Here is a 20,824-nt window from a genome sequence, read left to right on the forward strand (position 1 = left end):
CGCTGCTGAAGCCGCAGCTCAAGACATTCCGGCACTAGGCAGAGCGGCGGCGGCGGCTTCGCGGCGTGGAGGGGCTGCAGCGGGGCGCCCGGCTCGGAGCGCGGGAGAGGAAAGTGAGGGACGGGAGGAGGCGCTGCCAGGCACAGGTGCTGCTGCTGCTCCAGCTCACCGGGCGGTGGGGTGTGAAGTGCCCCTCGAGCAGCGCCGCCCGCAGGGGGATGTACCGGCCGCTTGGTCTCCGCTCCCCGCGGGGAGCCGGCTCCTAGGTCGCGCCGGACTCAGCGGGGACCAGCAGGAGCTGAGCGCCCTGGCGCTGCGGGGGAGGAGGAGGTCGCTCATCAGAGGCACCTGGGCAGCCAGGTAAGCGCGGACGCGGCAGCGGAGAGAGCCCGGGCGCGCCGCGCGGGTTGCTCCCCTCGGCGAAAGTTGTTGGTAAAGTCATTTGTGGGGGGCGGAGGAGCGGGGGGCTTTGGGAGCAGGGGACAGGGCAAATCGAGGAAGGAACCGGGGCTTGTCCTGTGGCTGCTGCCGCTCCACCGCCCCCCCCCCCCCGGCCACTGGAGTTGGGGACGAGGCACTTGAGAGGGGAAAAGTGGTGTCGATGTGAGCGCGAGTAGAGCCATAGAAGGGAGCTGCAGGCTTTCCATCACAGCGCTGGGAGGAGGCGTGGGGGTGTTCTCCGAGGGGTGATTCGGGGGGTGGACTAGTTGTTGCTGTTGTTTGCCTTAGAAACTATTGCATTGCCCTACTGTCCCTGCTGCCCACTCAGTCTGATCCCCCCCCCCCCGCAGCGTGTGAGCGCATCCAGCTCCAGGCACTTGCACACCTAGGTCAAGGCTTTGGGGTGGGGGGGGGGGAAACGTGTCCCTGGGTCTCTCGGCAATGTGATTCAAGTGTGGGGCAGAGGCTTTGCCTCGCTTCTGTTGGATACTAAATCCCAAAGGTCTGCGGAGACTGAACTGCATCCCAATCAGACACCTGGCAAAATCTGGCTAGGAGCTGATTCAGAGCAGTAACGTTAATGTGGGTGCCCCTCTAAAAACGCCTATGGAAAGATGTCAAATTCTCGCTAAAAACCCCACGGCAGGGATCTTGCTTATGGTGACCTGTCGGATCCTCGTTAAGTGGCGCCGGTGCTTTTCTGCAGCTTTCCTCCTTTGCAGTACTAAGTAAACGGTCACCACTGGCTGTGGAAACGTATAGGTCGAGGTGACACGCGAATAATGGTGACTAATTCGCTGGAGAGGTTATTGTTTGGGGCTTTGAGGACAGCCGCACCCGCCTTTCAAATATCCCCTATGTCAGAGTCTCTCTCCTAGTTGCAGGAGCGCAACCTGTGCTTACCCTGGCAGTGACTGGATGGTTAGTATATAAATCTTTCAGGGATTTATGAAGGGTTCAGTCGCACTACGGATTACTCGTGCCGTCTGACATCGTCAGTGGGGAACTGGTCTTTAAATCTTGTTCTCTTCGATGATGATTCTCATTCTACGAATTTACTTACCCACATTCTGCTTTTTATCCGCGTCTTTTTAAGTCTAGGTTTTCAGGCAAATTAAGTTCCAGGAGATTTGTGAGCAGCGTGTGTTGTGCCAAATATAATATCAACACTGCAAGTGTTTAAAACAGAGCCCAAGTATTTACTTTTAAAATGTGTAGCTCACCGTGAGAACTGAATAGTGTTTAAATCTATGAGCACAGAAACCCAAATATGTTAATATACACTGGGCTATATAGCTCACCGTGCTAGTTTCTCTACTGACGGAAAGAGTTCTCATTGCCTGATATTACTTTGTCTCATTTTCTTTCCCTCTTTTGTAAAGCACAAATCTAAATCGTTATCTGTATTCACCATATATAGGAGTAGCCACAGACACACAAACTACAACCTCAAATGTTGCTTAAAAATATTTAATAATGGAAAAACTAGAATGGTTGTTTGAGTGTGTGTTCTGGGGTGTTTTCATTTTGATGTTATCTATCTTTTACATATTGCTCTGCGATCTCACCCTGTGTCTATCACAATGCTCATCAGTTCTTTAGACATCAAAGGCAGTGAATAATGTGCTGTGGTCTGATTTTGTTTCTATGTTTAATTAGACATAATGTTTAGTTTTGCTTAAATTGTGTTGGAACTAAACTACAGTATGAAATATTGATATTTCCATAATGGAAGCCAGTGTTGTAGCTTTCAGAAAAAAATGTGCCTCAGCATTCAAGAATACTGGTTACTTATACAGTAGGAATTCTTAGTGGCATGGAAGTAGTGTTTCAGGATTTTCTGATGTGTTTGTACCAAAATGTTTATTTTCCCTTTTTAAAGGGAATATATAAATCTCAATATGAGCTGCTACTTAAGTTTTTTTGTTTACCTTGTAGTTTGTGATCAATGTAAAATGTAGTTCTTACAGTTCTTGATGTCATTCAATAAAAACACTGCATTTTGACTCTAGTGGTATACCATTGTTAACTGTGTAACTTGAATTTTCTTTGAAGAATTTGTCAAGTTGAATTGAAATATTGAAACATTCTAAAAAGGTTAGGAGGATATTAAAATATTATTGGATGATAGTAGCAAACTAACAATATAATCCTGGCAAATACTAATTTAACATATTTGGTTTGCTGCCAGCCTCTGAGGTTTCGTCAGTACAGGTGGCAACTTTTATGCATCCCATTTTGGTTATGTTTTTTAAGTATAATGCCCTTTGGCACCCCACCCTGAAATTCAATTTTATGTTCTTTCATATTGGATCAGACTTGGGCAATATTTGGCTGGTGTCTAGGCAAGCTGGTTTTGATTTTGAAGTAAAATATCCTAATTTACAATAGAAAAAGTTGTAACATGTACATTCAGAAACACAAATGTATTTTCAGACAGATGAATATTAACTCAGCTCCTTCCAGAATATTTCTTTTTTTATAAAATAACATCCAAATGCAATCTGCTGTATTGCATGGAACTGAATTTTCATGTTGTTCTACTATATAGACAATTTGTTGGAGGTAGAATATGTATTCTGCAGTATTATTCCCAGAACCAGTCATGATCATATGATTGAAAATTGCAAGTAAAATGTTAACACATCTGATAAAGTTTAATTCTAGGAATAAGTATTGAAGATTTTATTCACCTTGGGCAATACTTCCAAGCTGATAAACTTTCCATCTATGGAACTCTTTTCTAGTTTTAAAGAAACAATTGTAACTTTAGAAGCATTCTGGCTCCCTTTAATTACAACTGAATATTTCGTTCTAGCCTGATATGTTATAAGTATTGGCAGAACCAAACTTGAGACCTAATCCTGAAATGATTATTCAGACAAAATTTTCAGTGATGAAAGCTGAAGTTTCACGGGAATAACTATTATATGGTTGAGACCTTTATGCTCAGTGTTCTCAGATTGTGGCGTGTGGACATTTGGTGGCTAGTAGTGCATTTGCAGAATAGAACTAAATAGAAATTATGTTATGTGATTGTTAATATGAGGGAAGGTGGTCTAAAAGGCAACTATATTGAGATGTGGTTGACTCTCTAAAAAGAGCTTGAGAACCTCATCACTAGATCCAGTGACCTGGTTGGCTTTAAGACCAGGACTTCTAAGAAATAATGACCCATTTGCAATAAAGATGGCTTGTGTTCTGAGCAGATTACTTAAGGATGAGATTAATGATCTGTGAGGCATATAATTGTGATAGAGGCCCTAATCTCTGTGTGTAAATAAACTGATGCTATCTTTAATTATATAATTTAATTAAAATTGTACCTTGCTATTTGTTACTGCTGCTACCAGTGATATTAGTAATAATCTTTTAGCCAGTGAATAGTGTGTAATGTGTTCATGCTTAAAATAGGGAGCAATTTGAATAAGAAAAACTGTTCTTGAAGGGTGTATCATTCTACCACCACAGGTATCTCAAATATAGCCATGTTTTCATGAATTTCAATCAGCATAAGACTTTTGAATATATGATACATAAACACAGCCATTCTGTAAACTTTATATTCATGAAGTGAAATACTAAAACACTGCCTGTAGCTTATAGCTGTGCAAGTTTTTCTAAAAATCTCTGCTAATTTTATTCCTGACTTGATCTATCTAATATTGTTTTCTGTTCTGTTCAGAAGTGTTGGTTGTATCAAACTGTATGGTGGTTGTGCTGTGGACTAGGGTCCAGCGAAGTGTTTAATGATCTTATTCTACTTTAACTGAAAAAGGGTGTTTCAACAAAGGGACTAGAAGAGAGAGGTTAGCCCTACCTCTCTATATGCTGAGTAATAATACTATATATAATAAGCTCTACACACTCTGAGTATTATAGAACATAAACTGAAATAAGTGATTGATTTATTTATACTAGGAGTTACGTATGCCACACTTACAGGAGCATAGACTACTCTAGTATGATTTTTTTTTAATAGGGAGGAAAAATAAATGCATCAATTTTAATTGCTTTTTTGGACACAATTATGGATTGTAGATTCTGTAAGTGGAGGGTCAGACCATGCCCTACTGAGTAGAACAACTTTTCTCCCAAAATAGCCAGTGTGTATGAAAATGAGGAGGGGTGACATTGTATCACCCAGTCATTCTGAGTTTGCTGATTCATGCTGTCAGGGAGGCTGCACTAATTGGTGTAAAAGAGGGTGAGTGACGACTTTGCTCGTCTTATGTTTAAATTTGAAGGGGGGAGAGAAGCTATATCACTACCAAAATTGAAACTATAATAATATAAACTAGAAAATTTAAATATTTAATCACTAGGGAAATAAAGGGAGTTTAGTTCTCATTTAAGTAAAATCCTCAATGCAGTCTTATCTACAGAGTCACTGCTATTACTTTCATAATATAGATATTTTTTATGGGCACAAATTTTAATTCTAACAGGAAATAGTCACTAACTGATTAGTGGATTTAATAATGGATTTAATAGAGGCCCAACCGTGTAAGCAAAGTGCCAGGAGTAGTTCTTGGAAGCAGGCATAGTTTCACTGAATAGATTAATAAGATTATGCCTGGTAGCAAGTGTTTCTTGGACTGGGCCCTGACAGACAGATTTTTAAATGTATATAGGATCCAAAAGATGCAGATAAGCACCTCGTGGGTTTTTCGAAAGCACCTTAGCCTCTAAATCCTATTAATTGATTGCCTTTACAATGCCTTACTTGAGTAGCAGGTGTTTAGCACTGTTGAAGGGGTTTTTGTGCTTCATCTTTAAAAGCCATGGGAGAGCGGGCAGGTTCTAGGGGAATAATCTTATTAAAGAGTCTCTGCTGGCATTTCCACCACATAATTCTGATGGGGAGGCAGGGTTCCCCACTCTGCCTGCAGAAAACTGTTTAATCTCAGGATCTGCATTAGGCTGGGGCATTCTGTGCAGAGGCCCTGTCCCTCTCACTTGTCTCTGGCTCCCTGTGTAGGCCGTCCACTACTCTGGTACCTGGCATCATAACTGCTATCAGCGACTTTGCATTGGCCCCTGGAGCCTTGGGGTGGTCTAGGAAGAATTTTTACGGATAGGGTCTGCAGAGCCAGAGAGTAGACAGTATGCCACCTCCTTGTCTTGCAGTCTCCCTACATATATGTCTCCTATCCTGCTTAGTCTTTATCCCAAACCATGTAGAGAGAGTTCTGCAAGATTCTGGTTGTGGTATGGGAAGGTACAATGGAAGTGACAGAATCTTCTCTTACACATGAAGAGCTCAGGAGGGAGAGATCCACCAGTACAGGACCTTCCCTTTTCCTCACATGGAGATGTTAGGCAGTGATTCTCAGCCAGTGATCTGAGGCTCCCTGAGGGGTCATGAGCAGGTTTCAGAGGCTCTGCCAAGCAGGGCCAGTGTTAGACTTCCTGTGGCCCAGGGCACACATGGGGCTGAAGCTGGGGCTCCGAGGCCTGCCACTCTGGGATGCCTCTGTGGTTTGGGGCCCAGGCAGTTGCTCTGCTTTCTATCCCCTAATGCTGGCCCTGGATTTTATATGCAAAAAACCCAAATGTTGTGGCATATATGGGCTGTGGAATTTTTATAGCATGTTTGCGGGGAGGGGCTCAGAACACCTGATCTAAGGAGTATGATCTAGCTCAGGAATTAACCTTAAAATTCCTGAAAGCAAATATATCTGCTGTATTGATGACTCTTTTGACAATTAATGTATAAGTCCTCATAAGTCATTTCCAACTTCAACCCCAGCTTCTGAAACAATCCCACTTAACATTTTTAAAATCTTACCAACTCTTTTGGGATTTATTATTCTGTTTTAATAATACAGGGTTTTACTTAAGTGGATGGAGAAATAAACAATTTGGAGTCATATTATTCTTTATTGAATTACAGGCTTTGAAACATCAGAACAAACTGGGTGCAGAGAAGGGGGAAGAACTTAAAATTCAAAATACTCCAGATAACACTTAACAGAATTACTGCAGAAAAGATCATTGTAGTCATGCATTGTAGTATGGTATTTGCAGTTTGTATATATTCAAATACACATTAATTCCATGCTCTGTTTTAGTTTTTAAATTTCACATGTATTTATGATCAATTTTTGTAAAACAAACACGTCTTATTAGGATTTTGTTTTATCTGATCAAGAGAGGTAGGTGGATTGAGGTACAAGCTGATGTGTGGGGATGTTAGTATTTAATTGTGTGCTACTGCTTGTTGGAAGGAGTGATCAGAATGTATTGTATTTTGGTTTTGTGATTTTAACTAATTTGCAGGGCATTCAGAGCTTGCCCATGGGTGCTTTTTATTTATTCTAAATTGTAAGTAAATAATGAATGTCTGCCATCCAATGTTACACCTGAGACACTATGTTTTGAGTTTACAGGTTCTGCAGCATGTGGTTCATACTTGTTGGACCTTTCATTAGTTATAAAATGCTCAGAGAGCAAGCATAATGTACATAGGTGTTTTTTGAGCTTGCTTGATGGTGTGAGAGTAATAGCCAAGGTTGCAACCTTGCAAACACTTTACTCAAGTGTTTGTAAGATTTGCCAGTAGCTCTAACCCTGGAAAATAAACAGTTCTCTTGGCTATTGCCCAGTAACAACAAAGAGAGGGGTATGAGGGTAATATGTGACTTCAGGTTATCTGTTTTTCTAAAAGTAAAAGCCTATTTGAAACTATAGGGCTCCCCTCCCATATTACCACCCCACTCCTCCCGCAAAAAAACCTTAAAAAAAAATTCATCAGGACCCCTATCTAGCTCTAACCCTCATCAAAAGGATATCCATAAATATAGTGAGAGAGTATACTCTTATTCTGCTTTCGCAGAACCTGAGACACGGTAGAAGATATATTTTACCTTGAAATCATAATTTGTATCTTTGGGCATTAAGGCATCAACTCTCTTTTGCCAGACTGTTAATGAATTAAATCTGATTTTTGATGACACAGCCTTGATCCTACAAACAGATGCCCTAGCATGGACCTCACTGCACCTGAGTGCAGTCTCATTTTCTTTTTGAGCAGAAGTGTTTAGCTACTTTTTCATGCTTCTGTAGTAAAGAATCCATTGCTCTGAAACTCTGCTCTTTCTCCATTGCCACTTTATTTGTGTTTTCTATTGCTGTTTTTTATTGTTTTCATCAATACAAATTATTGAAACAGCAAACAATCCAACCCTATTGACTATTCAAAGGAATATGAAACTTGTATTCTATACTAAGTGAAATAAGGCAGATACTCAAATAGAAACTCATCAAAACTCAGGAATAACAGAATTTGAAAAAAAGGCTTCAGAAGTCTATATCTTTTTAAACATCCTCAATCAATATCCCTGCCCGCTGATGTTTAAATGCAGAGCCATAGCCAAGAGATTACTATATATTCTTTCCCTGGCACAGAGTTGGGAGGCAGAGACTCTCCTCATCCTGTGAAACAGATTATGGACCTTGCCTCCAATCCAGGAGGTTAGTTTGTATTATCTCCTTTCTGGGAATCCTTTGCAAGATTGGATTGGATGATCTGTTTCTCTACTCTGCCTCCAGCATTGATTGTGGAGCTGTGGAAACCCTTTGTGGAGTGCAGAAAAGATTGGAAGTAACTGAATCTGACACATGGAGTCTGCAGCAGACTCTTCTTTATCTCTGTGATGGCTGACTGCCAGCTCCTCACTCTACTCTCCCTATCTTAATAAACAGTGGAAAGAGGTTCTAAGGAACAGCACCTTCAGTCATGGCAGCATCCTTTAGTGTAAGGCAGATGTGTGAGACACACATGCAAGGAGTGTGGAAGGCAGAATGTTAGGAAGAGGGGTAAATGGCTATGGGAATATTGAAGAATTGCGTGTGTTGGGTATTGTGGTTGACTGAAGATACTTAGATGCTAAATGGTTGTGGGGGAAGAGGTGACAGTAGTTCAAAGGACTTACTGGTATGCCGGAGTCCTGAGCGGGGCGTGGCCTCCATGGGAAGAGGCAGGGCCTTTCAAGATTTAAAGGTCCTGGAGCTCTGGCTGTGTCTGGGAACCCTAGGGCCTTTAAGTCACCCTGGAGCTACCAGCTGCAGAGGTGGCTGGGAGCCTGGGGGCTCCCCACAGTGGCCAGAGCCCCAGGCCCTTTAAATCACTGTCGGAGAAGCTGGTCCGGCACGGCTTACCAGCCCGTATTGGCTTACTTTCACCTCTGTTTGGGGGAGAAATGCTGTAGGGTACTATTGGGAGTGGGAAAGCAGAGAGGGCTGTGGGTAGAGAGAGCATAAAGTGCAAGAAAAGACTTCCCAGGGCTAAAAGTGAGAAGTCTAGCCCAAAGGGTAAAGGGGAGACCTAAAGGGCATTTGGTGGGGATAGAAGGGAAACAGTACCTTAGGGGAGATATGTAGATATGGAGTAGGAGAGGCGGTGTGAGCAGGGTCAGGAGGACACTGGCTGCTGAGGGAGGAAGAAATGAGGAGATCTAGGGGAGGAAGTGAGGGAAGCAGTAGATCAGGGATCGGCAACCTATGGCATGCGTGCCAAAGATGGCACAGCAGCCGATTTTTTTTTTTTTTTTTTTTTAATGGCATGTTGCTGCCTGTCAGGATCCCAGCAGCATGTCATTAAAAATACTGCCCGGCCTGGCCCTCTCTTCTCCACACTCTGCCCCTCCCCCCTCCTCCACCCCTCCCATGGGGGCAGAAGCTTGGTCCTAATGGCTCCCTTGCCTCTTCCTGCAGTGTGCTGGGTTCCTGTCCCCCCTCCTCCTCCTCCTCTCCTTCCTTTCCTGCCGGCCAATCAGCTGATGGCCCTTGCGAGGGAGGGGGTGGGGGAGGAGCGGAGTCAGTGTGCTTGCTGTTCCTGGTGGAGAAGGGGAAGGCTCTGTGTGTGTGTGTGTGTGTGTGTGTGTGTGTGCGCGCAAGAGAGAGAGTGGGGCATATCCCCTTCAGCCCCCTGCTGTGAGCACCCCATGACCCCAGCTCACACACCAAGCCCTCTCCCCTGACTCTCCAAACCCAGCTCTCTGCCCTGAGCCCTGCAGCCCCCCCCTCCCCACGCATCTTCCCTGAGCCCTGTACCCCCCTCACACACACCCAGCCCTCTGCCCTGACTCTTGCACCCCCCCCCCACATACCCAGCCTTCCCATGCACCCTCCATATCCTGACTCTGGCACCCCCCCACATCCCCATCCCCACCCTGAGCACTAAACGGGAGCTCCTGCACACACACCCCCACGCGCATCCCCCCCCCACACACATTCCCACCTGCACCTCTCGCACCAAATGGGAGCTGCCCTAGGTAAGCGCTCCACACCCAAACCTCCTGCCCCAACGCTGAGCCCCCTACCTTATTCTAGCGCCTGGCTAGACCCTACACCCCAACCCCTAGCCTGCTCCTTCACTCCCAGCTCTGTTCTCAGTGCACTCCCACCTTCAACTCAGTGCAGAGAGAAAGGCCAGGCCAGGCCCTAAACTTGTGGTTGATCATCAGTAGAGACAAACATTTAAAATGAAAAACACCTGAATTGTATTGAGGAATATTCACACAACATAAGAAGTAACCTGACAACTCTTCTGAATGTTTCCCCTCTGATAGTCTGCTATAGCAACTCAGTAACGGCCGCGGCCGGCTCCAGGGTTTTTGCAGCCCCAAGTGGCAAGGAGAAAAAAAAAGCCACAATCGCAATTGGCAGCACTTCGGCGGCAGCTCCACTGCGCCACTTTCTTTTTTGGCAGCACTTCGGCGGTTGGTTCTTCCCTCCGAGAGGACCCACTGCCGAAGAGATGGATGTGCCGCCTCTTCCCCTTGGCCGCCCCAAGCATCTGCTTGCTGCGCTGGTGCCTGGAGCCGGCGCTGGTAACAGCAAGGTTATTACTTCCCAGCCCTCAAAACTCAATCCATTCCAGCTATCAGTTAAGATTAACCCCCATCCTACTAAAGGGGTAGGCTCAGCCTATCCGATCTTGAAGAAATAACCCAACCGGCTCATTTATACATAGAGCCCTGCATGGATACATAATTTGTATCCACATCTGATCTGCAATCCACAAATATGGTCTGTGGATATCTGCAGGGCTCTATCTCTACAGTCAAAGTACATTACTAAAGGCTGCACTGAAGTTAACCACTGACATCCAGATTTTTTTGGCAGGAGGTATGAAATTTCATAACTAGCTTCAGTGAAATACTTACTGACAAACTTTTCCAGAAACATTGCAAATCGAAAGAGGGAGATTAAGTATGTTTAACTATATTGCATGCCTTACTAGTCAAAACCTACCTGGCTTCCACTATAACTTCCTTTAGACTACAGGATTGCTAAATCATGAGTCCATTTTATAACCAAGGATTGCTTCATGATCCAATGTTCACACAATGCTTTTGTGAGGAAATATCTAACGTTTTTGCTTTCAGAGTACACTGTGCATCTGAAAGCATGCTGCTGGGGACAAATAGCTCAAAAGTATAGCCATGCTTTTGGGTGTGCCATGTTCCTTATTGGATGGTTTTCAAACCAGCAATGTGGAAACCTCTTTCTAACATTAGCATGCATACCTTTATTGTGTCTCATTTATTCTTATGAATGGCACCAAGAAATGAGATATTTTATGATTAGAGGATGGCAGGTAATTGGCAGCAACCATGTGCTATACCACAGACTTGCAAGGGACATCCCAGCAGTGCATCTGTTTGCTTTATTGATCATACTATTTAAGTAAATAGTAACTCTTCATTGATTCGATATCATGTACACATAGCATGCTCACTAAATTGTTACGTATTTTTGTTGCAGGTTTCAATTGGCTATCTGAGAAGCCACAAATAATACTGTGCAACAGAGAAGACTATCCAAATTTTATTCAGACTTTTTGGGCACAAGACCATTATGACAGAGGGAATACCATCTGTCCAGAAATATTTTCCATTTCTGGGAATTATTGATAAATGAGAATTATCGAGAACATATGGTCACTATATCTCTAATGCTATGACTGAAAGTGGTATGCTTTGTTCTGACGCTCAAAGGGAAAAGTCAGCTATTGACCGTAGAGAAGTGAGCACTATGACTGTGCAAAGAGCTTTATTCTGAACAAGGTGTCAAGCAAAGGTAGGGTATACTTCTGACACTTAGGAACTTTTGAAATGATCATAAGAAGAGTCAGAAAAGGAGATCCCAGTGGTTTGTTTATTTAAAAAAACAAAAAAACTTGGAATTGAGTTGACTAAATTCACAAATAGGTACTGGAGGTCCCAGAGGTCTGAGGAGTACCTGCATAAATATCTTTGCAAAATGCTAACAGTGGATATCTCCTAGCTTAGCAACATGGTGAGCAAAGTCATTAAGACAAAAAGACACTTAAGGGTATAAAAAAAGGAGAGGGACCTGAGGGAATGAGAGGATTGACAGGCAAGGACTTTAATATAGAGAGATAAAGACTCTTCTAATTTCTTTTCTGCAAAATTGGGTTTAGCACTACCTTGGCAAAGTGAAGGAGTCTTAGATCTACCTAGGTAAGTTTTTTGTAGCATTTAATTTTGAGTTTCTCCATCTTTTTTGTTTGATAATTATTGAAAATTTTCTTGGGTCTTAGACTGTTTCTGGAATCCTACACCATAGTCCAGTCTTAGAGATGACAATAATTTTAGTTCTCTGGTGAACCTGAAACTGATACCTTACCTGGGGCACAAAGTCCCATACCTGTTACCTTCAGTCTCGTTAAGTCTACTAGATGGATGAGAAAAGCCTGGGGACCACAAAGGGTGAGAGGACTAGGGAAATGAAGAAAACAAACATGCTGTGGTAAGGTAGAGGTCTGCTTTACATTTAAAACTAACTCCCACCCCTTCCCAAAATCCCACACCTGAATGAGAGAAGAGAGCTTTAAGGCAAAAGGCATGTCTCTGTGAGCAATGGCTGGTAAAGAATCGTGATGGCTGGTGGAACGGGAATGAGCATGAATAGAGAGAACCAGTTGGGGATGATTTGTACGCACACTAGTTAGTGGAAATTGCAGCTCTGTAGTCAATGGCTGGTGATGACTTTGATGGAAAGCAGAAGCTGCTATTCTCAAGTTCCTTGTTCTTTCAGTGCAATCTTTACTATACTGCCAGTTAGCAGTGGGAGTGTAGAGGATATAACAGAAGAAACAGAGATGAATATTTGACTTGGAGGTTGATGTTGTAGATGGATCTTCATAGGTGAGGTGATTATCATCTTTTCCCCTTCAGTGTATGTGTAGATTTCAGTAAATGTACAGAGCATAAAACCTGACTTTTTTTGATTAAAAATTACAACCACCTCTTAAAAAAAATCAAATAAACCCAAATCAGCAGGTGATGTCAAGTGCTTCTTGGAGAGAACATATTGATAAGAAGTGCATGGAACATATAGAAGAAGCTTTTGGAGATGGACAGGACTGGGAAGGGATTCTTACTTTTACAATAAACATAATTGCTTTTGTGTCAAGTATCAGAGGGGTAGCCATGTTAGTCTGCATGTGTAAAAAGAAACAAAGTACTGTGGCACCTTATAGACTAACAGATGTACATATAGACTAACTACATCTGTTAGTCTATGTGTACATCTGTTAGTCTATAAGGTACCACAGGCCTTGTTGATTTTTACATAATTGCTTTTATTATTCATTGAGCAAGTAACATCTTGTTCTTTTGATCCCATCAACGAGATGGTGATGGTGCTTGTTTGCTTTGATAGGTAAACTGGAGAGAGTTTAGAGAAGAGGAAAAATTTATGAACGGATTTGGAAAATAAGGCCGGGCAGGTTGCGGGGGTGGGGGGGGAGGAGGGATGAAAATTAGGCCTCTTCAGTTTTGAGGAAAAATTACATCTGAGAAACACAAGACAGATGTAGAAATCTCTGTCCATCTGAAGCTCTTAAGAAGTGATACTCTGTCCTACAGAGAGTATAGGACCTGAAGCTTTTCTCTGCAAACACTTAAAACCTGGAGACTCTCAGCCCAAGGAACATCTATTGGTTTTCCTGCCCCATCCCGCAATATCTTATCCCTGTTACATCTGTGGATAGTCTATGTTGTACTGAAGTCCAATAAAAATCAAGGTTACTTATCCACATGGTCTCAAGCACAAAGCTATTTCCCAATGTTCTTTGAGGACCTGATCCAAAACCCACTTAGTCAATTATTCTTTCATTGATTTCAACAGGCTTTGGCACAGACCCTAAAGACTACTAGTTCTAAGACATTAAATTACTTTGGCTACTTTTAAAATTATTCAAATCCATATTTGCAGTACTGTGCATATTATGGTAATGAAACATCACACAAACTTTATTTATTCAAAACACAACCTAAACCATCCATCAGAAAAAAGATATTTACAAGCAACTAATAAGCGTTTTAAAGCTGTTTAGTTTTCTCATTTGGAAATATGCCTAAAAATAACCATTAATGTAAAACATTTTATACCATGAGAGTAATGTAAGGCTTTCACTGGCATATTAGGCTTTCTTGTTTAAAAAAACCCACAAGATTAGGTTATAAGTATAACGTAGTGATGTAGGAATGACAGTTAAGCATGTGTTTAACAGTGTGTAATAGGGTGGCCTGTCTGAAATCAAACATGGACTTAAGACACTCTTGAATTATGAACACAATCAGGTCCAACTTTTTGTAGCACCTGAAAAAGAAGAAGGATGCATGCAAGGCGGCTAAGGTCCCAGTCTTCCAACTAGATCCATGTAGATGATTTGGTTTGGTAACTTAGATGTTAGTGAAGTTTTTCAATTTTAATTTAAAAACCAAAAATCCTTCCGCTCCCCCCGGCCCCCCCACACACTTCCCATCATAGCTCCAAAATACCAAAATAAGATAAACCAGTTTCAAGTAGGAGTTGACAGTGTTCGTATATGCTATGTCCAAGAAGAAAAATTCTTTGAAATGAAACGTGTAGCTTGCTGTGTGTCTTCTTGAAACTATTAAATTAAAGTCTAACAACTAATGACAAACCAGTATTGCTATGCACAGATGTTGAGCTTATTGTCAACCAGTGTTTGAAACTTTTTTGTGATATAGTGAGTCATACGGTGACTACTATGTCTTTTTTCTTTCTTTTTTTTTTTTTTGGTCACATCTTATCAAGTAATCTCCCGTGATACACTTTGGTATAACTTATTATCTGCATGACAATGGGGAGTCAGTGAGATTTATTGCCACATACATGATTTCTGGTACTGTTTTTCACCTTTCTGCCAATAACACTAATATTTACTATTTGGAAGATTCACATGGTTCATGTTGTCCTCCTTCCCTCCCTCCTCCCCCTTTGGAACATCATTTATTATTTACAGTTTCATTAATATTAGGCTTCTGTGGAGATTATAGTTTCAATTTTTTCTATTTATTTCTGTACCAGCCTTTTAAAATAAAGTAGTAAGATTCTTCTTTGATGTGATAAACCTACTGAGGTGGATAAAAATGTATTTGCATGGTGTATTGATTTATATGCTGAAAACATTTTGTCATAGATTAACATATATTTGTGTGGTTTGCATGACTTTGAGATTGCATAAATTTTTCCAGTTAAATGAGATGATACAATGCTGTAAGCCATACACTTCCTAGTAGAAAGTTTGGGCATGCTGAAACACTTAACTTCAAAGTTATTTAGTTGTATTCTTCAAAATTCTTGATAAGAAACTATGGTTGATCTCCTTAATTTCTTATCTGTTATTTAGTAGTTGTTTGTTTGTTTGTTTGTTTACTCTTAGCTATTATTTTCTACATATTATCTAGGAGATACCTATAGTGTAAAGTTCCCCTGGGATATTAATTCATTTTAACTGTTTAGCACCAGATTCTGCTCCCACTGAAGTCCAGTGCAAAACTTATTGATTTCAGGGGAAGGATTGAGCGCACAGAATTAATGTTATCCTGATTCTACAAGTGTGTGTGTGTGTGTGTGTACACGCACCAAACTGCATTGACGGATCAAGGCCCAAGCTTGTGTTAGTGGCTTACTACTAGGAATATCCAAAGTACTGTACCTTTAGTATTGCTTCTGCATTATTCCTTGAACAAAATATCCATAGAAATACTTTCATGAGAAATTTACAAAGTACATTTTAAGTAGCTTGAGCTGTTTTTTAATCTGAATTTGAATATTAGAAACATTCAAGTGTCTTATTTTATAATTTGTGGGGAAAACAATTTTAAATTGTAGATGAAGATGGTATCATGTTTGAGGATTTGGGGGGGGAGGGAGCAAAAAACCTAGATACGAACTTCCTTTACTTACTGTCTTCTGCAAATTGACACCCTAAAGTTATACTCAGAAAAGATATGATACATGAATGTGTAGATTTTAAATTAGAGGCTCTATCCAGATAACGTGTAGGTTTTTTTTTTTTAAATCTGTCAATAATGCCTTCATTTTTTTAAAATGGAAATAATTTTAAAGATCTGAGGTGAAGTCCCAGCCACCATTGAGGTTGATAAAAGTTCGGCCATTAACTTCAGCAGCATCAGGATTTCATCCTGATCCATGTTCCAGCATTTCTGCTGTTTGCTTTACTTTTTAAACTTCATTAGGCTTGGACAATCAAACCATTCTAGTCAAGTTATTTGCATAACATTGCTTTGGGGTTTTCTGACATTATGCAGGAATTTTTTTTTATATGCATCCATATTAAAATACTAATTCAGATTAGGTTTAGGTGAAGTGTTTGGCTTCTACTTGTTTTAATGAAATATACATTTGAGGCTTAGAAATGCTTGACCAATGTCCCTGTATAGTGCTTTTAATATAAAGTGGCATGTGTATACACATATACATACAAACAGACCTTTTAAAAAACTCTCAGGGCAAGTTATAGAAGCTTATTTTGTTTCCTTTTATCCTAGCAGGGGTGCTGGAACAATTTTTATAGTGGGGGTTCTGACAGCCATTGAACCAAACCGTAAAACCAGTATATAATGGAAACCACTTCAAGCCAGCATCAGCATCCCCAGCACCCCTAGATCCAGCATCTGTGTATCCTAGTATTCTTAAAACCATTGAAGGACTTGTCTCTGGTAGCCCTGGCATAACTTGAGGTCTGAGTTTTATACCAATATGGTTAAATTGGTGCAAAAGGTTTTATAGACACTTTTATGTCACTAAAACCTGTTCCTCATTGACTTAAAGTAAGAGTGTCCACAAAGCTTTTTGTACCAGTTTAACTATATCAATTTTTAAAATGAGATAGGCTTACCTGTACTATAAAACTTTATAGTACAGGTAAGCCTAAGTGAAAGTTCTCCTAATTAAGAGGAGTGACAGTCCAGAGTCTTCTGAAAATTCCCCCAGCCCTTCATTTGGGGAACCATGAAATCCCCCTTCTGAATTTCCAGTCCCAATCTGGCCCTACATCCCCTTCCTTCTAAAGAGCTATGCTGTGATACTCATTCTATGGATCTATAGTCTCTCTAAACTTCCTTGTACCAAGGTTGTTTACAAGTCTGGGTCAGCCTCAATGAACCGTATAGGGCCTAAGCCAAAAGCATGTTGAAGTCAATGAAAGACTCTCATTGACTTCGGTGAGCTTTGGATCAAGGCCTAAAAACAGTTGAATTTATCCAGGCTGTTGGATGTATTTATACTTGTTTTGAGCTTTTAACAGTTTATCCACTCTTATGCCATATTCTATAAGGCTCTCAGATAAGCACCTTTTCATGTCAAGAAAGCAAAGTTCCTTCTTGCTAAGTGACACTAAATGTAGCTAGACCAAGTCTGACCATGGATGGCTGTAACAAAATTGATGTTTACTCTTGCAAACTGCATGGAGTATTTTTTTAACTTACCTCAGGAATAAAGCAAATAATTAGTTGATTGAAGTCTTTACATGAATAACACTAATGAGACTGAGCTGCATTTTTGTCATTCTGGAGCAAATAAATATTAACAATTATGAAATTTCAGTTACTACCAATCCAGAAGGATACATACTCTGCTAGACCTGCCAATTGAATCCTAAAGGCATGGTCACAAACCATTTCTGGCACAAGATTCTCAGTATAATATCATAACCTCTCTTCCGAACCATTAGTTCTGCTTCAGACTTAGCATCAGAGAACTTCATTCTTGCCATACCATCATGAAATCCTCCCTCTCCTCTGCAAAAGGTCTAGTTGGAAAAACTTCATCACTACAATTTAGCTTAGCGTAAAACAGTCTACTTGGAGCTCAGCAATTAGAACATGACTACCCCATAGTGCTGTACTGTGATCTGTGTGGGGGTGACCCACTCTCTCTTGCATGGCCAACAGAAGGGCCAATCCTAATAGCGCTCGCGCTCTCTCTCTCTCTCTCTCTCTCTCTCTCTCTCTGCACCCCCTCTTATACAAAGTACCTAAAAGGGGCAAGGTGGGGGTGGGGTCATGGCTCTCCCTCCTCTGCATCAGGCTGTGGAGTGGGGCTATCTGCACTATTGTAATGGATGATGCAGAACAGAATGCTCATCTCTCACATGTGCTAACCAATCTGAAGAGAGTGTTTCACCTGAGGGACAGTCATTCCTGGTACTCCCAGGGGGACAGTGTCCTCCTCTACAAATGGCAGAAATGAGTGGTAGCCCAGGCAGGAAGCTTATTACTCCTGTCTAACAGACTACCCTCACGTCCTGGCATGAAATTTTAAACTGATGGCAGATTTTTGTGGTGTGATTCCTGGATGTTTTAGAACCTGCTTCTGCCTTCATATTTGAGCCCCATTGAGATCAGCTGGAATGCTTGAATCTCAGGGGCCCCAGCTCTGGTATTTCCTTTCTTCCTTTGCCCATTGTAACATGAGTCTGACCTTCTACTCACAAGGTGAAGCCTGTTCATGGGGGCTTCTTCTGAAAGGATGATTTGGGTAAAGAGGACTTATGCTGGCATATAGAGGTTCCTCTACAGCAGTGGTTCCCAAACTTGCTCCGCTGCTTGTGGAGAGAAAGCCAGGTGGTGGGCCAGGCCGGTTTGTGTATCTGTTGTGTCAGCAGGTTCGGCAGATTGTGGCTCCCACTGGCCACGGTTTGCTGCTCCAGGCCAATGAGAGCAGCTGGAAGTGGCGGCCAGTACGTCCCTTGGCCCACACCACTTTACATTTTGTCAACCTCCTTCATTTCCTCCAGGTACTTGGCAGCGGGCAGTCCTGGTAGCCCCTGTCCTTCCTCCAGGTCAGGTTTCTCCTGGTCCAGGGCCTCCCCTGGCGCAGCAGCAGGGTCTGAAGGGAATAGCCAGCAGTCTGCGTCTGCCTCCCTCTCTGGTGCTGCTCTGACTGCGCTAAGGTCCCTGCCCTTTGTATTTCCTGTTCCACCCCTCCCCTTCCAGGGGGTGGAGTAAGCTTGGCCTGGCCCCACCTACTCAGGCTGCGAGAGTGGCTCTTTACCCTCAGGTTCAGAGGGAAGACACCCTGGCTCCCTATACGGTGGAACAAGTTTGGGAACCACTCCTCTACAGTCTATATTTAACTGACTTAAATTTCATCTATTAATGCTTATACATTTTTGGCCATGTCCTTAGAGAAATGAGGATAAAACTGGAAAAACAAACAATATAGGCCAGAAAGGAAAGCAAATAAATAGTGTGCAGGTGCCTAATATAGCTAAATCCCCAAATAATGGTTGCAAAAGTATGTATGTATGTCTCTTTCCATCTTCATTATATTTACTATATGGCAATTAAAGATCCTGTGCCAAAAAGATAGGAGAATCTGCTTTATACTTCAAAAGGTTAATTCTGATTATTTATGTTGATAATTCAGTCAAAGGAGGGGTTAATATTTTACAATCAAGCACCAAACAAGTGGGATTACCATGCCTTGACTGAAAATTCTCATTCAAGTCTAGAGTGGGTTTTCTTATACACTTCATTTTGTGTGTGTGTGTGTGTGTGTGTGTGTGTGTGTGTGTGTGTGTGTGTGAGAGAGAGAGAGAGAGAGAGAGCTGCCTAGATTTTAATGGTAAAAAAGAAGTTAAAATTTGTCTTGAAGTGGCATGCTGTATAATCTGTTTTGTGAAATGATACATGGAAAAGCTACCTGTTCCTGTTTCAGTTACTCTTGAAATTATTTATTGATCATGATTTTGGTTACCTGTGGTTTAAAGGAAATAAACAAAACATTGCATATTACAGGTGACCTGCAGAGGGGAAATATTATTTATGCCCTTACTTACTTCTTTGTAATGGAGATAACTTTTTTTTTCTGTGCTCCAAAGAAATTTCCTATTTAGGTATCTTGAGTGCCTGGATTTCCAAGAGTTCTGCTCCCATTTAGGATGCTAACTGAAGTAGTTAGATTTTCTCACTGAGAACAATGGGAGCTGTTGGGCATTCCAGATATATCCCTACACTTAGTTCCTGGAAGTGTTTGCATTTGAAATTCTGAGACATATAAAATTTCTGGAGAAGTTTAGACCTTATTCCATCAAGGAAGAGGTAAATTTTCCCTGGTTGAGCTAGGATGATGAGGTGGTATTAAAAATTTAAAAATAGGTGGTTAATTTGTAGTTATAATATATCCCTTTACTGAACAGTAAAGTTTCACTTTATCATTTTGTTTTGGGTGAAAGGCACTTAGAATGATAAGGCACTGTTTGATTCTTATGTGTTTCTAAGAAAATCCTGTTCTGAGTCAGCCAGTATGAGCAAAGGGTCCTTGTTATAATAACTTTATAATAGGACTAGTTGTTATGGATTTGTCTTGATGCTTGGGTCTCCAACCTGGGTTTGCAGGTTCCCTGGCAGTCCTCAGACTGCAGCCCCCACTCTTCTGCTCACTGGAACAAACAGGAAGTGTAGGTTGGTGCATCCTAGGTTACCAGAGGTGCTCTCACAAAGCTCCTGACTTGAGGAGGTGTCCCAACCTCTCCAAGTAGCTAAGACTCACTATTTTAAGCCAGGAGACATAGGAAATTGCTTCACGCCGCAAGTGAATCCCTGACTGGATGCTACATTGGAACCAGCTTTCTCACCTGATTCCTGAGCCCTGTCTGCCTGCCCTGCTCCTGGTTTCTGCCTTGTCCCTTGTTCCAGATACTTGCTTCTATGCCCCATCCCTGGCTATTGATTATGGCTCTGACCCTTGGCATGACTCCTGACTCTGACTCCAGCTCCCACTCTTAGTGTAATGACAGAAAGTTTGGAGTAGGAATCATTTGCCTTACTGTTGTATGAAGGGGATCATGTAGTGAGCCTTATCAGCAGAAGCACCTTGCTTACACTTGGAGCCAGGCATGAGTCATGTCACCAACACCTGTCTGTAGAGCTCTCTGTAAAAAGTTAAATAAAGTGTTTTACTGTTACTTAAGAAATCTCCAGTATCTTTTTTTTTATGGTCTAATAGCAAGTTGACAATGGTGTCAGGACAAAAGTAAAAGTAAGGAAAGACTAGAACAAATCTGAAA

General features: G+C 41.7%; 1 protein-coding gene across 2 annotated transcripts in view; it reads left to right on the top strand.

Annotated features, from left to right (window-relative positions):
* The first annotated feature begins 229 nt into the window (after positions 1 to 229).
* Positions 230 to 20,824, top strand: part of CHRM3 (cholinergic receptor muscarinic 3) — a 475,313-nt gene continuing 454,718 nt past the window's right edge. For both annotated transcript variants that reach the window (XM_030556971.1, XM_030556973.1), the window contains exon 1: positions 230 to 360. The gene's annotated coding sequence lies outside the window, so the exon portion shown is untranslated. The remainder of the gene's footprint in view (positions 361 to 20,824) is intronic.

This window comes from Gopherus evgoodei, chromosome 3, assembly GCF_007399415.2.
Source record: "Gopherus evgoodei ecotype Sinaloan lineage chromosome 3, rGopEvg1_v1.p, whole genome shotgun sequence".
Classification (NCBI taxonomy): domain Eukaryota; kingdom Metazoa; phylum Chordata; order Testudines; family Testudinidae; genus Gopherus; species Gopherus evgoodei.